The sequence below is a fragment of the Corylus avellana genome, chromosome ca1 (assembly GCF_901000735.1).
Source record: "Corylus avellana chromosome ca1, CavTom2PMs-1.0".
In the NCBI taxonomy this organism is placed as follows: domain Eukaryota; kingdom Viridiplantae; phylum Streptophyta; class Magnoliopsida; order Fagales; family Betulaceae; genus Corylus; species Corylus avellana.
Window position 1 is genome coordinate 49,734,715 of NC_081541.1, and position 10,597 is coordinate 49,745,311.

General features: G+C 35.4%; 1 pseudogene; it reads right to left on the bottom strand.

The window, feature by feature from the left end:
* Positions 1-1,033: 1,033 nt before the first annotated feature.
* The window catches only part of LOC132182610 (DExH-box ATP-dependent RNA helicase DExH1-like), a 94,742-nt pseudogene continuing 85,178 nt past the window's right edge, over positions 1,034-10,597 (bottom strand).

Below are 10,597 nucleotides of genomic sequence, written 5' to 3' on the forward strand. Positions count from 1 at the left end.
TCATTTAGAATGTGATTAGAGCTTAATAGAATTATTGTTTTTTTTTTTTTTAATAATCTCAGGTAATTACAATTATATATTTCATACAATTAAAATATGTAAAAATATATATATATAAACAATATATTTAATTAAGCAATCTTAATTAATATTAAATTTTAATTAAATACATGAAATTTTTTAAGAAAGGGAAATTGTCAAAAATCAATTAATTTTAATTGATGAAGGCTTGAAGAAAAAAAAAAAAAATGAGTGAAAAAATTCTGAAACACTGAAACTGTGTAGAAAAATTTTCACACATCCCAGTCCCAGTGCTACTTGAATCACTTGCTCCTAATGTCTGATGAATGAGTGTCGATTGCTCCTGATCTGTTGATGAGGGTGGGCAACTTGGGCATCATGGGTAGAAGGGATTTTCTACCTTGATAACAAAACAAAAAAAGAAATTTGGAAGTTGAGGGGGTTCATTTGACCCCTCTCAACCCCCTCCCTTCACCCCAGCATCAGAGAGTGTAAAACTCTGATAATGCATAACCAAAGATATAAGGTTATAACGTCATAGAGACAAACATAAAAATCTAAAAATCACAAGTTTTTATCTATGACTTCAACATTCGTTAACTCATGTCCAAACTTCAGTTATAAAAACAGATTTACTTCAGGCAAACTCAAAAATAGAGAGAACATACAATTCTCCCTTCAACTATCACCACCTTTTAATTTAGGCCACCAAACATCAAAAAGTGGCATTAATGGATACATCAAACTACCATGATCATATCAAATAGGCCACTCGATCAACATTATTTAGACGTTAAAATAGATGAAAAATTGTCACGTGCATCTGTCTTTCATTTCTAACACCCTCATTTTTACTTTCAAAATGGAATAATTATTGCTCATAAGCTTATGTTGTTTGTTTGTGCTTAGTTGCATTATAAGAGAAATATGAGTGACTTCTAAATGGTTTCCACGCATTTTATAAATATGTTATAAATATTGTTTGATAATATTTATAATCGAGGAGAAGATGCAAACAATTACAACCACCAAAGACGGGGTGGCCTTGACTTTAATATCACCAGAAACCACATCAAAGCTGTCACTCTGGTATGCAATAATGCGAGTAAGATCGTAATGGAAAATCACCTATATGCTAACACAGCACTTAACAATCTCTCGCATGCAGCAACATTCTCTGAAAGCAAGTATGATGAACAGGGTCGTTCCAATTAAGAACCCTCCCTCTTATATCAATGTAAACTTCCTTACAACATTCAGAAGTGAGTCTGGAAACTTTTGATCTCCACCAACTACAAGATTTTACAAAACAGAATAAATTCTGTTGCAATCCATGCAAAAAAACCACTTCTGTTTGATGCAGAGAAATGAAGGTAACCACCAAGCATCCCAATGCCCTCCCCGGATTTGCTAGGGATGAGATTACCACGAAATAGAAGTAGAGCGTAGTCTGATATATTTGTAGAGTCTCGGACGTAGATGCCAGTTGTTTTCACCTTTTCACTGTAAACCATGTACGGCAGAGGGAAGAGATGAATCCCTGCATCGACAGAAGCAGGATGGATGTCAACTTTCCCAACTTCTTTAGTGTAGAATTGTGTTCGCTTTCCTCTTCTTTTGCACTGCACAACATTTGGGTAGAGTCCAGCACAAAGGATTGCACAGATCATCTCCAAATCATGGCTGTATTGGTTGTAAGCCTGCACAAACATATAACAACAATTTTCATATGGTTGTATGAGAAGGAAATAGAATGGCAAAGTTCATCAGCCACAAAGTCGGTTGATGAGGAATTCTTGGGTTGAAATGTTAAATACTGAGAAATAAATAACAAAAAAAAAGTGGTGAGGGGGGAGGAATGCTTCACTTTAAAAAGCAAAAATTGAAAATCATAAAATCTTACATTAGCACCCCTTGATTTGTCTACAAAGCCAATGTCTGATAATAGATCTAGAAACTGCATTCTCATATCGTCCATCAACTGCAAGGTTACTGGGGACAAAAAGCTATCCCAACAGAATGCTCTTTCCCTTCCATTTCGATTTGCATCCTTCCATCCTTCAAAGGCTTTGAGAAGTGCTATGTGGTCACTTCATCAAAAATGCGTGCAAAATTTTGGAATTAGCGACAGAATCAAGGACATATTTGGAAAACTCCAGATGCAAAGGTGCAGCAGCTAGAATGGCTCAGCTTAATGACCAAACCTGCAAGAATCACCAGCAAAGGATCATTTTGCTGCATCAGCTTCCTCTTTCCTATTTATTGGTAGGACAAAAGGGTCACGATGTGCAAGGGCTGTGGCAATTGTTAAGGCAGGATTGAGGCATTGAAAGATAGACCCCATAAGAAGCATCTTCCCAATATTTGGGTCCATTGGTAGAGTGCAAAGATGGCGACCTTTACACAAAATTATTCAGATTACAATCACGTATCATCCTAAAGGTAATAATCCGATAGAGATAACTTGTATTCATTGGTGCGTACCAAGGGGAGTAAGCTCCTCCATATCATCTAAAGCTCCAATTGTTTTAAGAAGGTCAATTGCATTTTGAACGGCAAGAGCATCTGGGGGTTGAAGTGCTTTGGCCAAAAATGATCCAACAGTTCCAAGCTGCAAACTTTTGATATTCAGGCATAGCTCTTGCAAAGGTGAATGAGAATCTCAGGTAACTGATACTGAAGCATTGCATCGTGGATCATTTTTGGATATAGTCTATAACAAATTCCAGGTTGCACACGGCCAGCACGACCTCGTCCCTGAAATTGTTTAACCATAATCAACAGAAAAGAGGGGGAAGATAAAAAAGGAAAAGAAGGGACATCCAATTAAGCAACATATCAATTTAGCTAAATAAGCTGGAGAAACATGTTTCAAAAAGAACCTCTCGTTTGCTATTACGCCTTTATGGCACTAACTGTATACCAGATGTGCCGAAGCCATAGAAATCCACGATGGTAATAGACAAGCCAGTTTGTTCAGGGCATCATAACTAGTTTCCTTTCCCTTTCCACTGTCTATGACATACACAACATCATCTATAGTAATACTACTCTCTGCAATATTTGTTGCCAGCACAATTTTCCTACAATAATAGATAAAGCATGTTAGAATTTAGCAAACAAAAAGGCAAGAATTTTAGAGATTTTTGTGACGAGAAATTGTAAGGGACTTAGCAGTGTTCTAACTGACATTCTACAGTTAAATACAGGGGAAAAACTGAGTACTATGGTCAACAAACTCTAACACTAATGGTACCACAGAGGCTCATCACTCTCACCTTTAACGATCATACCAGGCTGCAAATAAACAGGAAATTATTGATATGTATGCTCATTAGTGTAAACAAGGATACTAATAAACGTTCATCAATTTAGAATAGGTGCCACCATGCAAAAAATTTAAGGCCAGAAGTAAATAATGAAGCATGTATGGTATAGAAACTATTGATGGGAAGAATAATGATTATAGAACTCACATAATGCACATCCACTAAACTCAAAATCTGGAGTTTTGACAGTAACAATGCATCGCTTGGATGTCTGTTCTTCAGGATCAAGTCCAGCATCCCTTCCAGCTGCCACAACATTAACATAATGCTCTACACATTTTTCTTTTTGGAAGACATTCCGGCGACATTTACAGTACAGAGTACCACGGGAAATGGTCGGTAGAGCCGTAGGGGAACACACTCTGCAATTGGCCTAAATAATAAACATCATAATTGCGACTCAAGCAAACTGATGCAAACAGTACGAAGACATACAAGTGATACTCTTACTCAACAGAAAAGGTATTGAATGGTAATTCAAAGTTTAGGGAAAAGATTGTGGCTTTGCAGTTAATAAGGGTTTGATTATGTGTGAGCAACCAAAAGAAAAAAAAAAAACAAACAAACAGAGCAAACCGAGAAGTGTTCACTAAAAATCAACTACAGGACATCTTAGTAAATCAAACAAATATGCAGAATAAATAACTGGGTATATAAGGCCAATTGTTGACTTACTTGTCTCGGACTTTATATTCTAAAAAAAAGTTCAAATCTAAAAAAAAAATAGGACAATTTACAGTGCAACTACAAGTCTGCATGCTCTGTTTGTTTACATGATTTGATCCCAAGAATACGACACTGTACTGGTTATTGACAATAAAAAAAATGACCCTATAAACAAGGGATTGATCAACATTAGCCACCAAATACTTGATTCAGAAGTTAGTTCGGAAGCTACCATTCTCTGTGAACCACCAAATACTTGAAAGCACAATGAATTCTCTTTTGGCAATAGAACTGCAAGATATAATTTGGCATGAAAAAAACCTCACTATTTAAAATTAATAAGGCAACAAATAAACACCATCTAGCAAAAGAGTTCAAAAAAAAAAAAAAAAAAAATTGTTGATACACAAAAAACAAGCAAATATGGCCCCCAGTCATATCACAAGATACTAGTCAATCAACAAAACATGTGGTGTAATCACTTGAAGGCCCTTAAGACGACATACACTCATCAGATATTGCTACAATTTGGTCTTTCATTCATAGGAACATTTTCTCTTTGGATTCACACATAAAAAGGTTCAGGCCAGAATCAAATAATGAAGCATCATATGTCTAGAAACTTTAAGGAACTCAAATTTTTATTTTTTTACAGGTAATGGAAGTCACTTGTATACTAACATAGCAATTAACAATCTGTCACATGAAAAATGGCAACGTACTCTGAAAGCAACTATCTAGTTTCATATGATGAAGAGGCCAATTCCAATTAAGAACTCACCATCCTGTTGTTAGCCTCCTTAAAACATTTAGAAGTGCATGAGTCTGGAAACTTTTGATCTCCACAAACTACAAAATTTTACAAAAAAGAATGAATTTTGTTGCAATCCGAGCAACAAAACCACTTCTGTTAATGTTTGTAGTTCAAATAAATAGAAAAGTAATTCAGGTGGCAATAGAACTGCAAAATATAACGAGAAAATTCTCACCCTAAGGTCTACCAAATGGTGATCCTTCAGACAGCCCATATATTCCTTTGCACATTGAGGGAACAATACATATAATTAGGATAAAAGTAAGAATAAAATTCTTGATACATAGCAGCAAGCCACAGTTTTATCACAAGAAACTAGTCAATCACAAAACATATAACAAGGAGTAATCACTGGATGGGTCTAAGTTTCAATTACATAAAGAAAGAAACTAAAGTGGAAAGCTAAGACAACCTATTTCTTGTCAAATTTCGAAATTCCTTTCCAGACTTTGGGTGGACCTGGTCCACGGAGGTCTTGCCAATTGATTTTGGACACCAATTGCAGGACCGTACCTCCGTGGGGCCAACACCAGAGAATTTGACCCCAACCACCCAAATGATTTGAAACACTTATATATGATGCCCAAATTGCGTGAGTTTCAAACTCTGAGTGGCTCACATGCTAACTAAATGCAAATAAAATCAATGTCAAGAAAAAACAAATTTACCTCACAGTTGCAGCAAGTACAAAAGATGAGACCAACAATTTTTGCCCACAGCATATCACTACTCAGAAAAGAAAATCCAACATATCAGTACTCAGTTGCATCAAATTCCCATTGTTAGTTTCAGCCTATTCAGGAAGATGTCCTCCTGCAATTCATTAAACAGCCAAAACGTCACATTTTCTTTATTTTTATTTTTTATTTTAAAAAAGAAAAAGGAAAAAAAAGAACTTATGCTAATGAACTTTATAAGATAACAAACATGAAGTAAAACAAACCTCTGCACTTCATAATGATGCAGTAGATTTATTTAAAGAGGAACAACCATTGAATTTCAGACACTCTTATAACCGTCCACCAAAGCATTTACACGTTACAGAAAATGTTCTCCTACTCAACGCTGGTAAATGTTTATTTGCCACCAAAACACAATATCCAACTACTTTCAATCACACCTTGCAGCCTGGTTTCTCTAGGGCCTACAGTACAAGGGACATAATCAATATGCATACATATATATACTATTGATAATGAAAAGAACAACCATTAAAAAAATTACCCGCACCTCTTGGTCAATAGAAAATGTTACCATCTAAAACCGGCTTCAGTTTCTCATTTCAACATTTTGATAATTGAAGGTATCAGAAACAGCATGTGCATCCAATTTGTTCAATGCCGGCTAGATATCAGGAAAACTGCCATTTTTTTACCATAAATCAAGTCAGTCACCTTAACAGTGATCACACAGTAGCCACAAGAAAATATTTTTCTATCACTGATTACCTTTTCCCTTATAGAAGCTTTGAGGAGAAAAGGTACTGAATGGTAATTCAAAGCACTTCCAACAAAAGAAAAAAAAAAAACCAAAATTCTCCTGAACTTTTACAAGGTGCACAGGTTCCCACTAAACTTTCAGTACCTATTCATGAGAAAATAGCTAAACGTCTGAATCAACAAAGAAATTAACAACACATGCATAGTAGATTGAAATGGAAAACCTACACAAACGTGCATCAGATCATATGAATAGTTTATGCAAATAAAGATAACTTTTAGTTTATCGTGGTGCTAATGCAGATTCTAATTAAACATACCATGCAAGTGCTAAGCTGGTTTCCAATCAACTCGAGATGCTTTTTGACACAAATAAAAGCATGCATTAAAAAATAGCAAATGAGGCTTCATCTGTTTCCTAGTACCCATTCATGGATCTTTTAGAGTAAATTCAACTTAATTTTTTGAGTTATTAGATATCACATGGAATATATGGCTTTCTTTTCAACTATAAAATTTTGAAGTGAACAACCAATAGTTATGGATAAATATTGTGGATAAATATTGTTACCATTTGTAGTTCAAATAAACAAAAAAGTATTTCTAGTGGCAATAGAATTGCAAAATATGACAGGAAAAATTTGGCAATCACTCACATGGAAAATGGCAACAACATCTGAAAGCAACTGTCTAGTTTCAATTTTGTTTTTACTATGAAAATGGGAAAAAGTCTAGTTTCATAAGAAGAGGTCAATTTCCAATTCAGAACCCTCCATCTTATTGAACGTTAGCCTCCTTACAGGATTCAGAAGTGATTACGAAAGCTTTTGTTCTCTGTGAAACAGAACCACTTCCCTTTTTGCAATTTCTGGTGGATGAGTTTTGTTAACATTTGCAGATCCAATAAACAGAAAAGTAATTCTGGTGGCAACATAACTGCAAAAAATAACAGAAAAAGTCCTCACCCCTTAGTCTTACATATTGTGATCCGTCAAACAGTCAACATCATATTCCTTTTCACACTGAGGGAACGAAAAATTCACATAAAAAAAAATAATAATAATAAAAAATATATATATATAAACAACACATAAGCCAAAAAGTTAATAATGACTACTTTGAAATCTAATCTAATAATGCATACCCATCATTTGCATCAGCTGTTTAAGCAAGGGTAGCTCGAGAATCTTTTAAGCACTCCACACATGATTTACATAGCAGCATCAAACTCCCATTGCCAGTTTCAGGAAGATGTCCTGCAATTCATTAAACAGCCAAAGCATCACATTTTCTTTAAAAAAAGAAGTGAATGCAGATGAACTTTATAGCATAACAAATATGATGCAAAAGATACCTTTGCAATTGAGACTGATGGTAGATTTATTTGAAGAAGAATAACCATGGAATTTCGGACAGACTCTTCTAGCCGTCCAACGAAGCATTTACACATGCATTCATGATATTACAGAGAATGTTCTTCTACAGCCAACATAAAAATAAGCACACATGCAATGATCCACAAACAATCTACTGGGTCTTCTCAAATAGCATCGAGTATCCACTTCAACTCCTCTGCATTTGCCACCGAAACATAATATCCCACTACTTTCAATCACACCTTGCAGCCTGGTATCTCCAGGGACTCTAGCCTATAATACAAAGAGATATAATCAATATTCATTTATATGTATATATGTATGTGTACTGCCCATAAAGTAAAGAATCACCATTAGTTGGGTGTCCCTATAAAGTTGGAAAGCATTGGACCTGGTACCATTTGAGACAATTGATTGGCTGCATTTATCATAATAATATATCTATTCTACGAATAATACAAATAGGTGCCCCTCTTATTACTTTTTTGTATCCCTCTGTTCCTCGGATACAATTTGATACTTCTACGGCCAAATCTCAATTTATGTAAAGCCTTCAATGGATTCCTTATTAAAACATAAATTTTTATTTGGGTGTATAGGTGGTATTTCTTTATTCTTCATAATTTATTATCTGGTAAAACACTGCCCGACATATAGGCCCTACCAAAAAATAGGCCTCATGTATTTCTTCCTTAAAAACAATTAAATAATTATAACACAAAGAAAAAAAGAAGCGTGGTAGAATATTATATTTTATAAAGCAATGATGGAATGAAGTATGGGATCAAAATACACCTAGAGCACAAAAATGAAATAGAAACCAGACAAGTATTTTAAATAATGTCATTTCCTTTAAGAGAAAATAAGAGTCACAGTCTAAAGCAAGTTGCTGTAAAAAGAGAATTTACAATGCAAGTTCGCATGCTCTTGTGGCAGGAATTGATGAAATTGATGATTGACAGAGATTTATAAAAATGTTTCGTGGTTTTCTTCTTAAGAAGTGTTTTGAGTTTTGACAAGAATTTTGTAGCTTGCTATGAAAAATGTGTTAGTGGTGGGGCCACATCTGAAATTGGTGAAGTTGGGGACTCTTGTACGAGAAAAGAGCAAAAGGTACCAGTCTCAGGAGGTATTGCTTGATTTTGAGTATCAAGAAGTGTTTCATATCTTAGAAATTCGGCGTGAAACTCATCAAAGGAAAGTGATTTTTCTTGAACAGCAAATGAAAAGTCTACTGAATATAAAGTACCTGGTAACATAAAATAATTGTGCAAGGACCAAATTTCTGCTGAAATTATGGCCTGTGGAAACATCAAGATCAACTCCGATTAAAAATCTATCAAATTGACGATGAAGATTTAAAGTTAATATGACAAAAAATAAATAAAATATGAAAAGTAAAAAGAATAAAATTATTGATACATAGTAGCGAGCAAATATGGCCCACAGTTTTATCACAGGAAACTAGTCAATCACAAAACATGTAACAAGGAGTAATCACTGGAAGGCCCTTAAGTTTCAATTACATTAAGAAAGAAGCTAAAGTGGAAAGCTAAGACAATCTGTTTCTTGTCAAATTTCGAAATTCCTTTCTAGACTTTGGGTGGACCTGGTCCACAAAGGTCTTGCCAATTGACTTTGGACATCAATTGTAGGACCTCAACCACCCAAATGATTTGAAACACTTATATATGATACCCAATTAGCATGAGTTTCTGACTCTGAGTGGCTCACATGCTCAGTAAATGTAAATAAAATCAATCTCAAGCAGAAAAAAATTTACCTTGCAGTTGCAGTAAGCACAAGAGATGAGACCAACAATTTTTGCCCACAACATAATATTACTACTCAGAAAAGAAAATCCAACATATCAGTTCACAGTTGCATCAAATTCCCATTGTATGTTTCAGGTAGATGTCCTGTAATTCATTAAACAACCAAAACGTCACATTTTATTTATATAAACAAAAACAAAGAACTTATGTTGATGAACTTTATAACATAACAAACAGGATGCAAAACAAACCTCTGCAATTCAGAATGATGCGGTAGATTTCTTTGAAGAGGAACAACCATAGAATTTCAGACAAACTCTTCTAGCAATCCAACAAAGCATTTACACATGCATTCATGACAGTACAAAGAATGTTCTCCTTCTCCAGGAAAATATACGCTAGTAAATAGTTCTTGCACTTTCCACATGCAGCTCGAACAACACAGAACAACCTACAGCCAACATAAAAACACCTCCTTCTGCATTTGCCACAAAAACACAATATCCCAGTACTTTGAATCACACCTTGCAGCCCGGTTTCTCCAGGGACTCTAGCCTACAATACAAACAGACATAATCAATATTCATATATATATATATATATATATATATATATATATATATAGGGCTGTGCACGGGTCGGTTCGGGGCGGGTTTGGAGTTTTTTGCCACCCGACCCGTGACTATCGGGTTTGGTAAATTCTTACCCGTTACCCGGATTAAATGCATTAAAACTGCCGGATTTCGGGTAGTTCAGGGCGGATTGTGCGGGGCGGGTTTCGCGGGTTGGTCGGGCGAGTCGGATATTTTAATGGGCATCAATTTCAAATTTAAGTCCTGGTTTTTTTGTAATTTTTTTAAAAAACTGGTCTTCTGTAAATTTTTTTAAAAACCGGATTTGGGCTAAAACTTATCAAGAATTCTTTTTTTTGTATTGTTTACAATTTTTATGGTTGGATTTTTTTTGTGTGAATCCAACACGAGAGACAATGACGTTAGTTCACTTTCTAGAGAGAGAGAGAGATGAGAGAGAAACCTTGAGATCGGCACGACTGTGAGAGAGAGAGAGAGGAGCGGTATGGTTCTCCGCCGAGATCCTCCGCCGGCGAGAGTGAGAGAGGAGCGGCGCTTGGTCTGGAGAGTGGACTGAGAGACAAGTGAGGGTGAGAGGCGCTGGC